This window comes from Perognathus longimembris, chromosome 9, assembly GCF_023159225.1.
Source record: "Perognathus longimembris pacificus isolate PPM17 chromosome 9, ASM2315922v1, whole genome shotgun sequence".
In the NCBI taxonomy this organism is placed as follows: Eukaryota; Metazoa; Chordata; class Mammalia; order Rodentia; family Heteromyidae; genus Perognathus; species Perognathus longimembris.
Genome location: NC_063169.1, coordinates 29796932 through 29816567, shown reverse-complemented (window position 1 = coordinate 29816567; position 19636 = coordinate 29796932). Strand labels below are relative to the sequence as shown.

At 40.7% G+C, this 19636-nt stretch overlaps 1 non-coding gene across 1 annotated transcript; it reads right to left on the bottom strand.

Annotated features, from left to right (window-relative positions):
* Positions 1 to 653: 653 nt before the first annotated feature.
* Positions 654 to 759, bottom strand: LOC125357838. Its single transcript, XR_007212230.1, has one exon. It is a non-coding gene; the product is annotated as a U6 spliceosomal RNA (small nuclear RNA).
* Between the last annotated feature and the right edge of the window lie 18877 nt (positions 760 to 19636).

Genomic DNA, 19636 nt, shown 5'->3' with positions numbered 1-19636 from the left:
TGAGTTCAAGCCCCAGGACTGACAAAAATGAGGGCCATACACATAAAACTAACATATCAGTGACTAGAGGCATTACTCAAGTGGTAAGCACCTACCTAGCAAGCACCAAGTCCCTAAATTCAATCTTCATCTTAGAAAGTATTAAAACCCTGGCTAAGTACCACCACTTTGAATCTTCTTTACTTCCATTTCATTAATGGAAATTGGGAATTGTTTCTCTTTCCCTTTTCTGTTTCTAGGGAGAAAAGTGTTTGAGGCTACGTCCTTCAAGAGGTCAAGAAGACACTGCCTGTTTATTTTGTTTCACTCAAATAAATCCTTGCTTGCTAAACTTCTACCTTGTTAAACTCTCGTTCTGAGGACAACTCAAAATGTATTTTTTTTAATCCTGGATCTCAATTTTCTATAAATTGCATGGCAACTGGAAATTTGAGTCACACACACACACACACACACACACACACACACACACACACACACACACACCATATCCCATCCAGCCTTTTCTCTTGCAAGTTGACCAGACCCTGTATTTAATATAATTTTAATTTTTTTTATTGTTCGGTTGCCAGTTCTAGAGCTTAAACTCAGGGCCTGGGTGCTGAGCTTTTGGGCTTAGAATAACACCCTACTAATTGAGCCACAGCTCCGCTGATAACTTTTTTTATATATATAATGGAATGCCATCCTTGTGCAAGGGCCATGCTAATATTCTCTGTATCATTCCAATTTTAGTGTACGTGCTGCCAAGACAAACACACTTCTAGCTTTTTGATAGTTATTTGGAGATAAGAGTTTCACAGACTTTTCTGTCTGGGTTGGCTTTAAAATGCAAGCTCAGCCTCTTGAGTAATTAGGATTACAGGTGTGAGCCACCAGTGCTCATCTGACCAGGCTCTTTTGAAGATGACTAAATCTTCTAGAGTTCCTGTTCACTCTTCCAGCTCACCTTGCCCCTTCTCAGACTCTGCTCCGCTGCCCAGGAGGCTGGGTGCTTGGACCATGACCAAGGGCAGACCTGCCCTCCACTGAACTTGCAGTGAACTTGGAGAGCAGAGGGAGGGAGGACATGTAGGTAGAGGTATTTGTTCTTATTTCTTCCTCTGGAATGACCTCCCCCAAGAGACACAATTGCCCTGGGTACCAACTAAGATCTGAGGATTGTGGTTCAAAGACATCCTGGGTTAGACAATTTCTAGAGACTCTTAACCTCCAATTAACCAGCAAAAAAGCAGAAGTGAAGGTATGGCTCAAGTGATAGAGCACCAGTGTGGGGGCAAGGGAGAGCCAAGCAAATGTGCAAGGCCCAGTATTCAAGCCCCACTACCAGTACACACACACACACACACACACACACACACACACACACACGTGCTCTTAACTCATCTTCTCTCAAAGAAGCCCTTCTGTGTGACTGTGTGACCCTCTGCTGGGCTAACCTCTCTACCTGATCTCTCCAGATTCTGGCTATTTCTAGCCCTATACTTAGTCCCCAAGGATTCCCAAATCTTGACCATCCAAGAGATTGTGAAATCTCCTTTGATGAAACCCTCCTGTACTCATTAAATCACCTGTGCTCCAGGCTGAGAGGCCAGAAACAGTTAGGTTCCACGTCTAAAGCTCAGATCTGATTCTATCACAAGTTCCAGATGTTTCAGGTTTCCCACTAGCGAGGTGTAATGGCTGTAAAACCTAACATTCTAACATAGCAGAAGAAAAGGTATTTTCAGTCTGTCCACTGCTTAATATTCTCTCTCACTTGGGCTCACATTTGAAGTTCCAGAGTGAAACCAGGTTTTTAGATCCCAGGTCCAAAGTCCAGGAGTCACAAGTTAGGTTTTCTTTTTTCTTATTTTTTTCTTTTTTTTTTCTTTTTTTGGCCAGTCCTGGGCCTTGGACTCAGGGCCTGAGCACTGTCCCTGGCTTCTTTTTGCTCAAGGCTAGCACTCTGCCACTTGGGCCACAGCGCCACTTCTGGCCGTTTTCTGTATATGTGGTGCTGGGGAATTGAACCCAGGGCCTCATGTATAGGAGGCAAGCACTCTTGCCACTAGGCCATATCCCCAGCCCCAGGAGTCACAAGTTAGGTCTGGCCACTTATCCCTTTATTCCTAATAAGGAGATGTGGCAAAGGGCACAAAAAATAGATTTTCTTTTGTGGCAGCCATGAGAACACATCGGTACATCTTCAGACATTTTCAGGGATACAGATATTCACTTCAGGTTAAATAAAGAGAAATGGAAGGAGGAGGAAGATGATAAAAGCATGCATAGTGAAGTCACAGATATGGCCTGGTTAATCATTAGCTCAGTCTTTGTCTCTGGAGGAGTTCCAGACAAGTTGCTGTCACTTTACCACTGGAACAAGTTGCCTGCCAGGTGGTCTCCTGAGTTTCTGGCTGTTTCCTTTAAGATAATAAAAAGGCATTACATATTTGAAGGGTAGTTTGCCTTCCACATAAGATAACTTCTCTTCTTTGGCACCCAGTATGATTGTAAAATGACTACAGCAGAGATCAAAGGGCACAGATGCAAAGTTGGGGAAGTTTTAGTTGAGTCGCGGGACTTGGAAAAAGCATCTTTTAGTTTGCCCCTTACAAGAGCACTTGAAGCTGTTGCTTTCTCCCACATCCTATATTCCTCCCCCATACTCTCCTAAAATGGTCTTCTCTACCCCCTTTTCCATAGATTTGTCCTCACTCCAATTGTATTCTTTGAGCATTTATTCAACTCTTACCTCTTCTCACCCCAGTCCCCATCAAGTTAGGGAGACTTTAGGGACCTTAGGTGTTCAGATAAAAGCAGAGATGAAGGTATAAAATGTAAGGTAGTCTTAGTTAGTAATGTGGAAAGATCAGAGTCCCAAGGTGAGCCCCAAAGAAATCCTAACAGTATGTTCCGTTCCTCTTCATGGTTAACTCTTGCTTAGCACTTACAGGACATGTTATTTTGCAGGATGCTTTCCATAGTCAAACTAATTTAATCTGCACATAATGCTATGGAGGAGCACTACCAATATGTCTAGAAACAAGGATTCATTTCGACTATTCATTGAAGAATTAAAGGTCAAGAAAGTGTTAAAGGTAAACAGAGTTAAGTGTATTTATTTGACAGTCAAAAGAAAGCTGTGTCAGAAAGCGGTGAGACTTTCCATCCAGAGAGGAGCCCAAAAGCAGTTTAAGGGAGTCTTCTGGGAGGGCAGTTTTGTAGTGCTGGGCTCCTCCCATACCACCTCCCCTTGGGCTTTGCTTTGACTTCTTGGTGGCTTGTGCATACACCACCAACCTCACTCTTTTCACTGGTGAGCAGGCACCCAGCATTATAGGAAGGAGCAGCATTAGAGCCAGAGCCAGGGTCACTATAGAAATAAGAAGCATCCTGATGAGACACATGGTGTACGCTCCTTGTTATATCCAGCACTATTTATCCCTACTTACCTCAGAGTTCCCCCTTTTTCTGTCTAAGTATTGTTTTCATAACACAGATGAGGAGGCTGAAGCACAGAGAAGGTTTGAAACAAAAGTTTCATAACCTCCCTTGGGTTCCTCAGCAGTGAGTGGTAGAATCACTGTCTGGCTCCAGAGCTGAGGATTGAGCTGAGGTTGTTTGGTACTGGTAACTTCCTGGGATCGTGGAGAAGAACATCTTGGTCATAACAGCATCTAAGTGGTCAGTAGGGACAAGCTGGCACCAAAGAACACGGACCCTTCTTTGCGTTTATTTTCAAACTCATAAGATGACCTTTTATTTATGCCTGATTCAGATAGCTCTGGAATAGAGTTCAAGTTAAAAGTTACATTCTACTGTAGATACATAAACTCACTGGTGCCTAATCAGGTCATATTTAAGTCCACTAAGACTGTTTTTTGATCTGCCAAGTTGAGAAACAAAACTTTACCCAAGGAACTCCACTCCTCTCAGATTTCATGGGGTTATCCCAGCTTGCTTTCTCAGGACCGCTACATAAGTTCTTCTTTTTTTGTGTGCTGGTACTGGGGCTCGAACTCAGAGCCACACACTCTTACTTTTGATGGCATTCTACCATTTGAGCCTCAACACCACTTCTGGCTTTTTAGGGAATAATTGGAGATAAGATTCTCATGGATTGTCCTGCCTGGGCTGGCTTCAAACCTCAATCCTCAGATCTCAGCCTACTGAAAAGCTAATATTACAGGCATGAACCACCAGTGTCAAGCTGCTACATAATTTTTCTGAGCATAACTAAATGTACTGATAATGAGTTTTCTTTACCTGAGCCTCTGACATTGAATTCCTTAAACATCATACTATCTACTCCTGTCAAATCCCTCATCCTTTCAATAGACTGGGATAAAAGCAGCCCCAGCTAAGAATAGAGGGCTGTTAGGGCAGGGCTAGGCAAAGCAATTGTACCTCAGACTCTGCAACTGTTTGTCACATCAGCATTTACCTAACATGCAGGCACAGCTGATGTCTCAATTGATTAATCTAATTTATCAAGGCAGATCACATTCTAGAAGCAATGTGAAAATATGTTTGCAAGCCAACATATCAGCAACTACAAATAAATCAAGTCATAAAACTTGGGTGGCAAGATTAGCAAAGGAAAATCCCTTTGAAGTGACATTAGATATTCCAGTATAGTCACAACAATTTTTAAAAAGTAGATATAGTTGTATCATCCAATGAACTATGAAAGAGTCTAGAAAAACTCTGAAGTTTTATGTGGCACTTATAAAAATATTAAAGTACTATATGCACAGAGTTAAACATCAGGGACTGTGAGGCAGTTCACCATGTCAACAGAATCAGACAAACATTTCTGTCCCTGCATGTCCTCTCATGTGTACTCAACTCCAATGGAGTGCTCAACTAGAAAACCAAATTGCCTCTGTTGCAGAGAAAATGGAGAAATGGAAATCCTTCAGAAGGACTACCTTCTATTAGTGTCTATGAACAAATGCCAGTGAATCCCTGAACATTAAACAACTAGGAAAAGAAGAAAAGAATTGCCTGGGAAAGTTGCTTAGAGGTAGAATGCTTGCCTAGCATGCACAAAGCCCTGGGTTCAATTCCTTAGTACTACATAAACAGAAAAGCCCAGAAGTGGCACTGTGGCTAAAGAGGTAGAGTGCTACATCCCTATCTTGCTCCTGATTTTAAAGGGAGTGGCTTTAGCATTTCACCATTAGAATTATGCTTGCTGTTGGTTTGTCATAGACTGCCTTTATTATATTCAGAAGTGTTCCCTGGAATCCCAGTTTTTCCAGGACTTTTATCAAAAATGGGTGCTGGATTTTATCGAATGCCTTTTCTGCATCTAGAGATATAACCATGTGATTCTTTGCCTTGCTCCCGTTGATGTGGTGGATCACATTAACTGACTTGAGTATATTGAATCAACTTTGCATCCCTGGGATGAACCCAGTTTGATCATGGTGTATGATTTTTTTTTTTTTTGATAACTTGTTAAAGTCAATTAGCCAGGATTTTGTTGAGAATTTTTGCATCAATATTCATCAGGGAAATCGGTCTATAGTTCTCTTTGATGATGAGTCCCTGCTGGGTTTTGGGATGAGGATTATACTGGCATCATAGAATGTGTTTGATCGTGAACTTTTTCTTTCAATTTCATTGAAGAGCTTGAGAAATATTGGTGTGAGTTCTGTTTTGAAGGCCTTGTAGAATTCTGCTATTAATCCATCTGGACCTGGGCTTTTCTAGGATGAGAGATCTCTTACTGCCGTTTCTATTTTAATGCTGGATATGTTTAGAAGGTTTAAATCTTCATGGTTGAGTTTGGGGATATCAATTTTTGGTGGGAAATCGTCCATTTCTTCCAGGTTCTCAAATTTGTAGGTGTAAAGGTTTTCAAAATATTCCCTTATTGTATTCTGAATTTTGGTTGTTTCTGGGATGATGTTACCTGTTTCATCTCTGATCTTGTTTATTTGGGTGTGCTGCCTTAGTTTTTGGTAAGATTTGCTAGGGGTCTGTCTATCCTGTTAATTTTTCAAAGAACCAACACTTTGTTTTGTTGATTCTTTTTATGATTTTTCTAGATTCCAAGTCATTTCATTCTGCTCTGATTTTAAATATTTGCTTCCATCTATTGAATTGGGGTTTGTCTTGTTGCTCTCTTTCAAGGAGTTTGAGTTGCATTGTTAAGTTGTTGAATTGAGATTTCTCCAATTTGTTGATGTGGGTGCTCAGGGCTATAAATTTTCCTCTAAGTACTGACTTTGCTGTGTCCCAGAGGAGCCGGTAATTTGTGTGTTCGTCTTGGTTTAGTTCCATAGACATTTGAAATTCTGTTCGGATTTCCTCGATGATCCATTGCTGGTTCAGCAATGTATTGTTGAGTCTCCATGAGTTGTGGAGTTTTCTTGGTGGCCTTTGGCATTGAGCTCTAGTTTTATTCCATTGTGGTCCGAGAGAATGCAAGGGATGATTTCAATGTTTCTGAAGTTGTACAGGTTTGTACCCTAACATGTGATCTATTTTGGAGAATGTTCCATGTGCTGCTGGGAAGAATGTATATTCTGGTGTTGTTGGATGGAATATTCTGTAGATATCGGTTAAGTCTAGATGGTCTATGCAGTTGTTCAGTTCTGAGGTTTCTTTGCTCAGTTTTTGGTGTGTTGATCTGTCCAGAGGTGAGAGTGGTATGTTAAAGTCTCTGACAATCAATGTATTTGGGTCTATGAGAGTTTTTAGAGTCAGTAATGTTTGTTTGATGAAGTTGGGAGCTCCTGTATTTGCTGTGTAGATATTTAAGATGGTTATGCCCTCCTGTAGGAGAGATCCCTTTATTAGTATGTAATAACCTTCTTCGTCTCTTTTTACTGTTTTTAGTTTGAAGTCAATTTTATCTGATACTAAGATTGTGACACCGGCCTGCTTGTGGGGGTCATTTCCTTGATAGATTTTATTCCAGCCTTTCACTTTTAGAATATGTTTGCTTTTGGTGGCAAGGTGAGTCTCTTGGAGGCAGCAGAAAGATGGATCTTGTCTTTTGATCCAACTTGTCAATCTATGTCATTTAATTGGAGAGTTAAGTCCATTAATATTGAGAGTTAGGTTTGAGAGGTGATTGCTTGTTCCTTTCATCATATCTATCTTTGTAGGGGCTGTGTCTTCCTTTTTGCTTTACTAATCTGGAGTTTTATTTAGGGATGCTTTCCCTGTCTGGACTGTGGTCTTGGTCCTTTTCGATGTGGAGGACATCTTTGAGGATATTCTGTAATGCTGGTTTGGTGGAGATATATTGGTTCAATTTTCCTTGCTATGGAAGACATTCATTTCACCTTAGGCTATGAATGAGAATTTAGCTGGATACAGAATTCTTGGTTGGAATTTACTTTTCTTTAGGATATGGCAAATGTCATTCCAGGCTCTCCTTGCTTTCATGGTCTCCACTGAGAAATCTGGGGTAATTCTGATTGGTTTTCCTTTATATGTGATTGTTCTCTTTTCCCTAGCATCTTTAAGGATTCTTTCTTTGGCCTCTATTTATCCTGTTTTGATTACAATGTGTGGATGGGAAATCCTGTTCTGGTCTGGTCTGTTTGGGCTCCTAAATGCTTCTTGTATCTGGATAGGCTGTCCTTCTGCATGTTTAGGGAAGTTCTCAGCTAATATTCTGTTAAATAAGTTGCCTATTCCATTGACTTCTTTCTCTAGGTTTTCTTCAATACCTATTAGCCTTTTATTGGGCTTCCTGATTGTGTCGTGAAGCTCCTGAAGTGATCTGTCTTGCTTTTTGGATTGATTTTGTATTGTTTTCTCTTCTTTCTCCATAATGTCTAGGCTGTCCTCAATTCCTGAGATTCGATCTTCCACATTGTCCAGTCTGCTTCCTAAACTTACAACTTGGTTTCTTATCTCACTATCTTCTGATTGATCTTTCTTGATGGCTTCCATATCTCTGCTGTAACTCTCTCTTAGGTCCTGTATGGATTTCCTTACTTCATTAATTTGGTTCTAAGTGCTGTCTCTCAAATATTTTAGCTGTGTAGCTATCTTTTCATTGGACTCTTGAAGTTCATTTATCTATTTGTGGAGGCCATGAAATCCCCTATTATTTTATGGATGGACTGACATATTGATTCAAACTTTTCATTTATCATTTTTATCAGTAGAGTTTGTAGAGAATTTTGAGGGTTCTCTTCTAGGTCTTTGATTGACTGCTCTGCTTCCTGCTTGTTTTGCGTGGGAGATGAGATTCCCTGGCTTGCCATCTTTCTTGTGCTTCTTCTGCCCATTTAGATTGGAAATGGCAATCTACAAGCACCTATGAGCACCGTTTAAGACCCAAAGAAGACCTTACCAAGCACAGTTGTATAAGTCTTAGAAGTTCACAATTGTATACAGACACCTTCCCTCTCTTTTTTGTATATAAAATCAAATTTGGTGTCCCCAAAGAATACACTTTTAATATAACAACCAACCCTGAGCTCTATATTCAGTAGTTACTTATTAACCGTTATAACCCTATGAGCAATTTTGTTCTTATATATAGGTCTTTTTGGACTGGTGTGATTTCTCTATGAACCCTTTTGGTTCACTTGTATTGAACAGGGATACCCTCTGTCCGATAACCAGAGGTCAATGGAGTCTGGAGAACATGGAAGTAAATTTAGGAGGGTAAGTTAGGGGTAATGAATAGAATAGAGTAAAATGAATGAGGGGTGATGATTTTGGTTTAGTTTCAGTGAATTGCAAAGTTGGAGAAGAGTAGAATCGGTAGAAATAACGAGGTTAAAATGATAGACGATGGAGAGTCAGCAGAAAAGAGTAAAGGTGTTAGTCAAAGGAAAGTAATTTTAAGGAAAGAAAATGTGAAAAGACAAGCAAAGAATAAATACAGGAAAATAAACACACAAAACACAAAAAATTACCCAAAAAAAACCAATAAAAAAAAACAAATAAAAACGGAAAACAAAAAACAAATGACAACTCAAAAATAAAAAATAAAAAACTTTAAAAAATATTTCTAAAAATGGAGTCTTCCATGTTTGGGAGGGCTCTCTCCAGTCTCTGGTTTCCTTATGATAGTCTACAGTCTATTTTCCTGCTACTTGGCTGGTTTGATTTGCTTTCATTTTGCAGGGGGTGGATCTGCTCTGACCCTCCTTCCCTGTTAGTTAAATCCTGGGGTTCTGTGGCTTGCACAGCTTCCATGTAGGACTTGGGTATCCTCTGTAGATGGGGGACTCTGAACATTCTTGGGAACTGTGGCTTTTCCCACCTGCTGTGGGTCCTCTGCCTTTAATGCCTGGCTCTGACTAGGCTGCAGACTCATCAGGGTGGGGAGCCTCTGGCCTAGGTTCCTCCCTTCTGGGCAGCGCTGGCTGTGGAATTCAGCTATTTTTGATTTTATTTTTTTTATGGCCAATGATGTAAAGCATTTCCTCATGTGTCTCTTGGCCATTCTCATTTCCTCTTCAGAGAAGTCTCTTTTTAGGTCTTTAGCCCACTTGGTGAGTGGTCTGTTGGTTCTTTGAGATTTTGTTTTGGAGGAATTTATTTTTTTTAGTTCTGCATATATTTTAGATATGAGGCCTTTGTCCATTGTATGGCCGGTAAAGATCTTCTACCAATCTGTGGGCTTTCTATTTATATTGCAAGCTATGTTCTTTGCCCCACAGAAGGTCTGCAGTTTGATGCAGTCCCATTTGTCCAACCTTTCTTTGATTTGTTGCATTTCTGGGCCTTTTTTAAGGAAGTTTCATCCTGTGCTAAGGAGCCCAAGTGTTTCTCCTATTCCTAATAAAACATAAAAAGGACAATAGCTCAACAGCTATGTACATATGATTATATAAGATGAGGCTAAGCAAAATGAACTCCAAGAGATGGAAACAGGAGGATTTTATTGTTGTCATTATGTTTAATGTACTAGGTAGATTTCCTTTGGCATGCCCCTGTGGTCACTCTATATGATTTTGGTACACTGGATGTTGTATATATGCTTATCTGAACTAGGGAAGGGAAAGAAAAATGAGGGAGAGTGTAACAAAGAAAACAAGAAATGTACTCACTACCTTATTATGTAACTCTGTACATCATCTTGTCAATAAAATTTAATTTAAAAAAAAAGAATTCCAATACTACATTGAAAAGGAGTGGGAAATTGGACATCTTTGTCTTTTTCTTGAAATAAGAGAAAATTATTTCAATTTTTATAGTAGTATTTATGATTGCTCCCCAAATAGTTCTATGTATTTAAAGTCTTTGTGAAATAACTCTAACATCTGGGTCACATGATCATTGGCATGAAAATTAAGGTTTTTATAGCTCTTTATATGCCAATTGCCTGAATATTTTGAGTATTATATGATGAGAATCTTGTTTTTGTTTAAATCTTATGAGAGAATTATTTTAAGCAACACTATGTTCACTTCACTTTTCAATGTCAAGTGAGTACTACTGCTGCATTTGTTCACTCTTTGTCACTCCATTTCTGTGCCCCCCCCCACTACCCTTCTAACTGTTCAGGTTTTTTAAAGGCCTAAGTGCTACTAGGTCTGTCCTGTGTCTCTCAGTGCTTTCCATTAGCACAAGTCTTCCATTCACTCATTTACTAGTTGGTTTTCTGCGCTGTTCCTGGTGTTTGAACTTAGGGTCTGAGTACTGTTCCTGAGCTTTTTTGCTCAAGGCTAGCATTCTACCACTTGAGCCACAGCTCCACTTCCAGCTTTCTTGGTGGCTAATTGGGAATAAGAGTTTTATCAACTCTCCTGTTCACACTGGCTTTGAACCTCAATCCTCAGATCTCACCCTCCTGAATAGGTAGGATTACAGTCATTACTGGCACCTGGCAAGATCTTGCTGTTCATCCCAGGCTGACCTTGAACTTACAATCGTCCCAGAGGGCTGGGACACTTGCAGCCCATTAATCTTTGCAATACTAATTAGGAGCTGGTTGTCAGTACAGAGGTTGGAGTTCAGGCCAGACGTGTGTAAACAAGTTTATCGAGTCTACATTTCAAGTTCTTCCTTCTCTGCTATCTTCCCAGTACTTCCTGGTTCCCTGTGTCGTGTTTTTTCTCCTATCAGCCAAACTTCACACATTCCTGTGACTGAGCCACATCAGGGGCCTGAGTGATAGGAAAAGAGAGAGAGTTAAAATTCTTAGAATTGCAGCTCTGCCCAATGAAAATGAAGACTCTCCTCTCTGAGCTTTGGCTCCTGCAGTTTTCCAAACTGAATGTTCCCACCATCACTGGCCCCACAATGAAAAAGCCCAGAGTAAAGGACAAGACGAAAAGTAATCCAACACAAACAAGTGATTCCCTCACTCACTCCAAGCTGTAAAAGTCCCCTTTGCAGCTGGGCACCTGTGGCATATGTCTATAATCCTAGCTATTCAGGAGGTTGAAATTTGAGGATCATGGTTCAAAACAAGACTATGAAGGAAAGTCCGTGAGACTCTTACCTCCAATTAACCACCAAAATAAGACAGAAGTGGAGCTGTGGCTCAAGTGGTAGAGCTTCAGCCTTGAGTAAAATAGAGGTATGAGACAGTGCTCAGACCTTAACTTTGAGTCCCAGTACTTGCATGTGCTTGTGTGTGTGTGTGTGCACTCACACACACACACACACACAAATAGTTCCTTTGCTGTTCCTCAAATCAGAACTGCATGGTTCCCTGGGTTTCTTTCCATTTGTTTGCACTTCCTTCCAGATTTTTTGAGTGTGTATTCCATACCTGGGGCTTAAACTTAGGATCTGGTCACTGACTCTCTGCTTTTGTGCTCAGAGCCAGCACTCTACAACTTGAGCCATACTTCCACTTCTGGCTTTTGGTGGTTAATTGGAGGCAAGAGTCTCATGTACCTTTTTGCCTGGGCTTGCCTTGAACCATGGTCCTCAGATCTCAACTTCTTGAGTAGCTAGGGTTACAGATGTGAGCCATTCTGTGCCTCTTCTGAAATCTGGCTAGACGTACTGGAAAGAAAAGAATATTGTGAACTCATTGCCAGTTGATCATACTTTAATCCTGTGCATCTTCCCCAATCTGCCTACTACAGGGGTTATAAGGAGCATCATCAGCACCATCATTTGAAGAGACTAGACATTTGTGGCAGGTTGACTTCAACTTACCAGTCCTCAAAAGGGAAGCAGTTCACCATGAATGTTAACTTTCTCTCTTTTGAAGTTGTAGGAACACAGACCAATCAGACTCCTGGAGGAGCTATTTGTATGACATACAGAAGAAAGTGGATGCAAGCAGTTTGAGAGGTGAAAAGCACAGATTCTGTGGTTTGCTGCCAGATTTCCCATTTCATGACTGAAATAGCCCGTTCCCTGTGCTGTGCTGGCAACCGATGATTCTCAGCTGAGTCCTCTATAGAAATTGTCCTGAAGAGGTAAGTCAAAGAAAGTGACCAGCCAAGGCCTAGAGTTCAAGCCCCTCAACTGACAAAAACAAAACAAAAGAAAGTCACCAGCCAAGGCCTAGAGTTCAAGCCCCGTAACTGACCAAAACAAAACAAAAGAACGTTACCAGCCAACACTGTACCATGAGTTCAAGATGACATATTCAGCACTGGCCAAAGTGGAAGCATAAAATGAGCCATTATGCCAGGCACTGATGGCTTGTGCCTATCATCCTAGCTACTCAGAAGGCTGAGATCTGAGGATCCAGTTCAGTCAGTCCAAGCAAACAAAAATGAAACTCACATCTCCAATTAACCAGCAAATAGTTCATAACCGGTAATGTGGTTCATAAGCAGAACACCAGCCTTAAGCAGAAAAAGCTAAAAAAGAGTGTGAGGTCTTGAGTTCAAGCCCTAGTACTTGCACAGAATAATTTATTTTATTAACTGAACATTATTAGTTCAAAAATGAGTAACTCTGAAGGGCTCAGCTACAGAGCTCCCCACACAATAGGCCTTTTAACTCTTTCCTTCCCACTCTGACTTCCTTCGTTTTTCCATGAATGCTGAGTGCAGGGCATCCCCAGGGAAGTTTCTGCACCCAAATGTCTCAGGTTGTGCTTTGGATAGACAGCCTAATATATTTGGTCTAAGTATGGTGTCCTCTTGTAACAGGAACTGACTGAGACAAGAAATGAGCACCTGACTCCACTCAGATTAATTAAAAAAAAACTCTTGTTTCAGAATCCTTTGGAAGACTTTCTTGGCATTAGGGAAAACCATAAAACCAAGATGGTCTTGCTTTAAAACTAAATCTGAATGAGTAGCTCCAGTTGCTACTGACAAACACAGTTTGACCCCAAGAATAGCCTTAGAGCAAAGTTTACCCAGTGATTAGCAGTATGTCCAGCTGGAAAGAACCTGGATTCTGTTGATACAGAGCCACCAGATCAACATACCCTGAAAGTCACCCCGTTTTTACACTTCTTTGTGTGTGGGGTGTGTGTATGTGTGTGTGGGTGGGTGGGTGGGTGTGTCTGTGTGTGTCTGTGTTTGTGTGTGTCTATGTAGGTGTAGCCCAGGCTGGTCTCCAACTCGTGATCCTCCTGCCTCATCCCCCTCATTGATTACCAGCATTGGCCACCACAGCTGGCTTTTACAGCTCTTTAATACTTTTTTTTTTTTTTCTATTTAAAATAGTTTGAAGATTCTTGTTTGGTTGGTTGGTTTGCTTTGGTTTTTTTTGTGCTTGTACTGGGGCTTGAACTCAAAGCATTGTGCTTTTCACTCAAGGTTAGTCCTCTACTGCTTGAGCTATAGCTCCACTTCCAGTTTTTTTATAGGTATTGGAAATAAGCATCTCACAGACTTTCTGCCTGGGCTGCCTTTATACCTTAATCCTCAAATCTCAGCCTTTTAGGTAACTAGGATTACAAATGTGAGCCACCAGGGCCTAGTTTGAGTGTATTCTTTTTGTTAAATGACTAACATAGGCAACCATTTTGTAGAAAACAGAAACATACAATATATTCATTGTTTATCCGAGTTCTTAGAATCAAAGCAATATGGCAAATAAATCACAGAATTTAGAAATATGTACAAAATTACAGACATATGCTAGTGACAGTTGTTCCTGAAAAGAAACAAGAGAACCCCAAGCAAATGAGAAGTGCAAAAGGAAAGAAGGAAGCTGGGAAAACAGGCAGAGCTGATGATGCATGCAAACCCCTGAACAGCAGGCTGCATAGCCCATAGATGCTGAGGTGGAAAGAACACCAGACTCAGAGTGGCTATTGTTGCCCCACCAGCCCTAAGAATCAGAGCAGCCAGCAAACTGAGATTGTCAGAAGAATCAAGAGATCAAGAGTCTCTTTGTTTTCTGCTACTTGTAGCCAAAACATCTACTTGATAAATGTGCACCCTCTGGCTCTCCCCTCCTGCACTAATTCTGGAGAAGATGTCATGAACCCCGATTGACCTTGAAGCTGATGTCAAGGTTCATGTCTACAATTTCCCCTACTCAGGAGGCTGAGATTTAAGGATGGGCATTTAAAGCTAGCCTGGGGAGGAAAGTCTGTGAGGCCCTCATCACCAATTAATCAACCAAAATCTGAAAGTACAGCTGCGGCTTAAGTAGTAGAGTATCATTCTTGAACAAGAAAAAAGCGAGTTCAAACCCCAGTACTGACATACATATATACATGCATATATACATACATACACGCATACATACATACCCAAGATTAACCAAATCAATTAATAACTAAATGCAAGTAGTTAATAGTTCCTCTTAGCTGGGCCTTGGTGGCTCACACCTGGAATCCTAGCTAATCAGGAAATAAGATCTGAGGATTGTGGTTCTATGCTAGCCCAGGTAAGAAAGTCCATGAGACTCTCATCTCAAATTAAGTATAAAAAAGCTGGAAGTGGAGCTGTGGCTCAAGTGGTAAAGCATAAGTCTTGAGCCAAAGAAGCTCAAGGACAGCACCCCAAGCTCTGAGTACAAGCTCCAAAATTGGCACATACACACATAAAAAAGCAAAGATAGAATAGTTTTCTTTTCCATTCTTCATTCCTTCCTTCCTCTTTTCATTATCCATTTTTACTAGTGTATATTAAATTGTAAAAAGTAAGGGGTCTCCTAATGACAATTCCATACATGCATATAACATGCTGTCTTTATAATCACCTCTTTACCATGCTTCCTTCTCCTCTCTCCTTCCTTCCTCCCTTCCTCCCGTTTTTCCTTCCTCCTTCCTTCTTCCTTCCTTCCTTTCTTCCTTCCTCCTTCCTCCTTCCTTCCTTCCAAAGGCAATGGGAATATTTTAAAGGGATATAATTGAAAAATATTTTATTAGTATACACTAGTTGTACAAGGAGAGTTCCACTGGGACATTTCCACACAAATCTCCTGTGTACCCTGGTCAACTTTACATCTTCTATGACTGTCCTCTGTCCCATCGTTCCTTTTATAAAATAATTTCAACAAGCTTCATCGTTTTATTTTCATATACCTAAGTAAACTATGCTGATTATATTCTTCCTCACTCATTCTCTTCCTTAGAAAAACATAGATTTTATATGCCAGAAAATCACCACAGGGATATTTGCAACTGGGTTGAGAAAAATTACCTTAAATTCTATTTTTAAGCTGAACGTACAATCTAGGCCACAAATTTGCTATATAATTGGAACTTCTGAACACTCTGTAATGAACAGGTGAAGTCAGGCACCTGGTAATTGCATGGGTATTTTTATGCCTCTGGAGGAGGAAAAGAGATATCTGCAAAATTACTTTAGAAGAAAAATGACTGTAAAACATCATATGGTTCCAAAAGTGATTCAGACTACAACTTAAAAGACAAAGAATCCCCTATAACAAGCCATGAAAAGTGTTACTTAACCCAACACATAGTCTCTTACTCAAACTCTGAGGGGAGGGGAGGGGCCTTGGAGATCACTCAGGACTAGGTTTTGTGACAGGGTACTCACACTTTATTTAGCAAGATAGCTGGATCTATATTATGACCTTCTAATTTATCCTAAAGTTCTTCTTGAGAGAAGTATGTGTGACTATGGTGCCAGGACATATGAAATCTATTTTCACTGTTCAGGAATTTCTTGTAGTTCAGTTGCAAATCATGGTTGAATTCCAGAACTAACATTGGCTGAATAGCTGTGTACTCAGGGCTCTCTTATTATTTTCAGGAAATGATAATCAAAATGTGTAATAACTGGCACAGGACAGAGTTGACAATGAAGCAGAATGGGTGGGTGTGGGCAGAGGATGGAGTGAAGTAGGAGTTCGAGGGTACTTCTCCCTTGCTATGCTATGAGCCATTTGCTTTGTGGGGCTCATGGGGAGAACTGAGGGACCTCTGGGCAGCAAAAGAGGGATGGGGCTTGTAGCAGCAATCCCTTGCCATTGGATAAAGAAAGGTTTCCTATCTTGCTGTCATCACTGTGGCCTACCTGACTATTCTCGTTATGTTTTAATGTCAAAGTAATAGAAAATTTTTTGTTGTTTTTGAGCCAGATACTGGTGTTTTATGCCTGTGATTCTAGCTACTCAGAAGGCTGAGATCTGGAGGATCATGATTTAAAGATAGCCCAGGGCAGAAACATTTATGAAACTATCTTTTCAGTTGACCACCAAAAAAAACCAAAAAACCCAAGCTGGAGGTATTATGGCTCAAGTGGTAGATCACCAGTCATGGACAAGGAAGCCAAGTAAGAACAAGGCACTCTTGCTTCCTTCCACTCTCAAAAGAAAAAAATTTAAAATTTAGAAAAGAAAAAACAAGAACTGAAACTATAAAAATGAACAGATGAATAAAAATGAAGCAAATAAGACATACCACACAGACATAAGTTCAATAAGTCTGTCTTTCACTCTTTCTCTCACAGAGTGTGTGTGTGTGTGTGTGTGTAAAACCAAGTGAAGCCCTGTATCCATAGCAACAAGAATTTGTGGTTAACCTCTGTCCTCACTCAACTTTAAAACTTCAAGTGTGTTTTAAGAACTTGGGGCTGGGAATATGGCCTATTGGCAAGAGTGCCTGCCTTATATACATGAAGCCCTGGGTTTGATTCCCCAGCACCACATATATAGAAAACAGCCAGAAGTAGCACTGTGGCTCAACTGGCAGAGTGCTAGCCTTGAGCAAAAAGAAACCAGGGACAGTGCTCAAGCCCTGAGTCCAAGGCCCAGGACTGGCAAAAAAAAAAAAAAAAAAAAAAAGAACTTTTTGTGAAAAGGCTGGACGCATTCTGCTGTGGAGGCTCCTGGCTAGTCAGCCAGAAGTGAGCTGGTCTGTGGAAAATGTGAGACATTATGCAGCAAGCAGAGAGGAAAATGGTCAAAGCAGGGAAGAGAACATCAAAGACAAACAAAAATATTATTCAACTAAATCCCAAGGGGAAGTCACACTGGGCAAGATAAGCATGGAGAAGCAGGAGGCTCAGAACAGAATTTTCCCTTTCGGCCTACCTAGAAAACTTTCTAAGCTGGGCACCAGTGACTCACGCCTGTAATCCTAGCTATTCAGGAGGCTGAAATCTGAGGATTGTAGTTCAAAGCCAGCCAGGAAAGTCTGTAAGACTCTTATCTCCAATAAACTACTCAAAAACCAGAAGTGGTGCTGTGGCTCAACTGGTAGAGCACTAGCCTTGAGCCAAAGAAGCTTAGGGATAGTGCTCAGGCCCTGAGTTCAAACCCCAGGACCAACAGAAAGAGAGAGAGAGACAGAGACAGAGAGACAGAGAGAGACAGACAGAGAGAGACAGAGACAGAGAGAGACAGAGAGACAGAGAGACAGAGACAGAGAGAGATAGAGACACAGACAGAGACAGAGGGAGACAGAGACAGAGAGAGACAGAGACAGAAAGATAGACAGAGACAGAGAGAGAAGAAAACTTTCTAATCATTGGGTCCTGCAAGGACAAAGCAGTACCATGAGACCAAGAGAAAAAAGATGTTCACTCAGAGACAAATTTAGTCCCATTTCCCAATTAAAATTAATAAGGAATTTTATTGTGCTACTCACTTGGTACTGGTCTTTGGGTGTAAACTCAGGTTCTGAGAGTCCATCCCTGAGCTTTTTTCTCAAGGCACTCTACCACTTGAGCCATAGCTCCACTTTCACTTTTTGGTGGTTAATTAAAGATAAGAATCTCACAACAGGGTGACATTGTCCAAAAAGACTTATTACTGTAACTCCTTTGTTCATCACCTTTATAATAACAATTTTTAAAGTTTTTTAAAGAATCTCATGGACTTCCCACTCAGGTTGGTTTCAAACCTCAATCCTCACATCTCAGCCTCCTAAGTAGTTAGGATTACAGGCATAAGCCACTGGTGTCCAACTAAAATTACGTTTTAACATAAATTTAGGACACACACACACACACACACACACATACACACACACACACAACTAAGCAAGAGCATGCGGCCCTGACTTCAAGTCTCAGTACAGAAGACAAAGAGGGAGGAGGAGGAGAAGGAAGGGAGGAGGTGAACCTGGAGAAGGGAATTTTTGAAATTTGACTCCCAATTCTAGGATACAGAGTAGTGCCAAGATTTATTTAGAAAGACAAGTGCTGTTAATTGACTTTTAGAAAACTCTCCATAACCCCAACTTACAATGAGAGCATTGAACAACATGGACTTGGAGCTCTCTGCAAGGAGAAACAATAGAAATCAAGTCCTTGTTTCTGGAAAGTCCTAGTTTCAAATCTTAATGAAAAGTCAGCTAATACATAATCATTTCCCCAACATTTTAATAAAGTAATGTTTTCACGACTTCTATACATTTTGTTCAGATTTCAAAAAGCCAAAACATTCAATTACACAATAAGTACAACTTTAGAGAGGATGATTCCTTCACAGGCCAAGATGAGGAATTTGAATGAACAGGTATTTTAGAAAGACAATATGCAGTAAGTATTACTATTCTCTATAGAAAACACATTTCCTATAAATAACATGATGAAGAAAATTTTAAGCAGAATAAATTCCATAGATCTAATATTTCAATCCAGATTGGAAAGAACTTGAAGGCAGTGTAAGCCAGGGGAAAAGCTGAGCCGTGAATATATGTCGCTTTTGCTTCAAGAAACATCAATATCTTGGCTATTGGTCCCTAGTGAGTCTCCATATTCCACTTGTCCTGTAGTCTTTCTCCTGTCCAGGAGAACACTGATCCTTTCCTGATTTTTTGCAGTGCTTCTGTCTAAAGCAGGGTGGCATGAATGTGACCTTCTTTATGTGTGCACATGGTTTTTTTGTTTGTTTGTTTTGTTTTGTTTTGTTTGGCCAGTCCTGGGGCTTGGACTCAGGGCCTGAGCACTGTCCCTGGCTTCTTTTTGCTCAAGGCTAGCACTCTGCCACTTGGGCCACAGCGCCACTTCTGGCCATTTTCTGTATATGTGGTGCTGGGGAATTGAACCCAGGGCCTCATGTATATGAGGCAAGCACTCTTGCCACTAGGCCATATCCCCAGCCCACATGGTGTTTTTTTTAAGATAAGGTAGAAGCTCATTGAAGACAACCACATGTCATGTGACTCCTATCCCCTCCAGTACTCAGCTTTCTGTCTATGCATAGTAGATAGCAGCAGGATAATTGAATGATGAATGTACTGGATTTCCCAACATAGGAAAGGGTTTATAAAATGAGTGGTAAAGACAGAATGAGGAAGAAAGAGAAAGTACTGGGCACTGATGGCACACACCTGTAATTCTAGCTTCTCAGGAGGATGAGATGTGAGGATCAA